At 37.7% G+C, this 1,579-nt stretch overlaps 1 protein-coding gene across 1 annotated transcript in view; it reads right to left on the reverse strand.

Moving 5' to 3' along the window:
• ninl (ninein-like) overlaps nucleotides 1-1,579 on the reverse strand; it is a 109,538-nt gene that overhangs the window by 29,730 nt on the left and 78,229 nt on the right. The window lies entirely within an intron of this gene.

Genomic DNA, 1,579 nt, shown 5'->3' on the forward strand with positions numbered 1-1,579 from the left:
GATTTATTATTTTTCATTTAGTTGTTTTATTTATTTATTTCTAGTGTCGTACCAAACGCTTTTAGACATGCTGTGGTGCAACCATTGCTGAAAAAAACCTGGCCTTGATTCTTCTATGTTGTCTAACTTTAGGCCTTTTTCCAAGTTACCTTTTTATAGCCAAGATTTTAGAAAATGTCTATAACCAGTTGAATATTTTTCTGGATGAATCCAAAATCATGGAAGTCTTCCAGTCCAGCTTTAAAATGTATCATAGCACTGAATCTGCTCTTTTAAGGGTTTTAATGACATATTTTTAGCTTTGGATTCTGGAAACTGTGTTTTACTTGTACTGCTAGATTTAACAGCTGCTTTTGAAACTATCGACCATGATATACTTATTTCCAGATTGGAGAAGTGGGTGGGGATTTCTGGCTCAGCTCTTCAATGGTTGAGGTCCTATCTGTCTGATAGAAGCTTCAGTGTGATGATAGACGATTTCACTTCTGCCTCTGCCATCCTTCCCTGGGGAGTACCCCAGGGTTCTATTCTTGGCCCAATATTATTTTCGCTTCATCTTCTTCCCTTGGGTTCCATTTTTAGAAAGCATGGTGTACAATTTCATTTATATGCAGATGACTGTCAAGTCTATTTTCCGCTCAAACATAATGGCTCCACCCAGTCCCTCCTTGACTGTCTTGATGACATCAGGAGTTGGACGGCTCTGAATTTTCTACATTTCAATGATAAAAAGACAGAGTTTATGATTCTTAAGCCTGGTGGTCCTAGCTGTGTTTCCACCTTTGACCATTCCTTCTTGGCCCTTTTGAAAATCTTAATGTAACAAAGTTGGGGGTGAAAATGGACCCTAACCTGAAACTTGACAGTCAGGTCAACTCTGTGGTTAGGTCTTCCTTTTTTCAGTTGAGACGTTTGTCAAAAATCAAACCTTTTCTGTCTAGGCAACATTTAGAGACAGTGATGCTTTTATCACCTCACATCTGGATTACTGTAACTCTCTTTTGATTGGATTTAGCCAGGCTTCTCTCTCATGCAAAATGCTGCTGCACGATTTTTAACTGGCGTAGGTAAACAAGAGCATATAACTCCAGTTTTGGCTTCACTTCATTGGCTACCTGTTCGGTTTCGAATCCATTTTGAAGTTCTTTTGTTTGTTTTTAAGTCTCTTAATGGTCTTAGCCCATCTTATTTGTCTGAAATGCTTTACCCTTATATACCATCACGTGTTCTTAGATCATCTGAGCAGAACCTTTTAGTAATTCCAAATACCCTGTACAAATCCAGAGGAGACAGAGCCTTTGCAGCTCTGGCCCTTAAATTATGGAACGACCTGCCGCTGGGGGTCAGACAGGCCCCAACTCTTTCTGTTTTTAAAACTCGTTTAAAAACACACTTCTTTTCTTTGGCTTTTAACCCAGAGTGATTTTGCATCTGTGTCTTAATTTTGTACAATTATTTTTTCGGTATATGTGATTTTTGTATTGTCTTTTTATTTTTTGATGTTTTATTTTATACATTTGTACATTTGTCAGCTGCGATGTTGTTTTTTAAGTGATTTAGAAATAAAGTGGTATGGTAT

The sequence above is a fragment of the Austrofundulus limnaeus genome, unplaced genomic scaffold (assembly GCF_001266775.1).
Source record: "Austrofundulus limnaeus strain Quisiro unplaced genomic scaffold, Austrofundulus_limnaeus-1.0 Scaffold380, whole genome shotgun sequence".
NCBI lineage: Eukaryota > Metazoa > Chordata > Actinopteri > Cyprinodontiformes > Rivulidae > Austrofundulus > Austrofundulus limnaeus.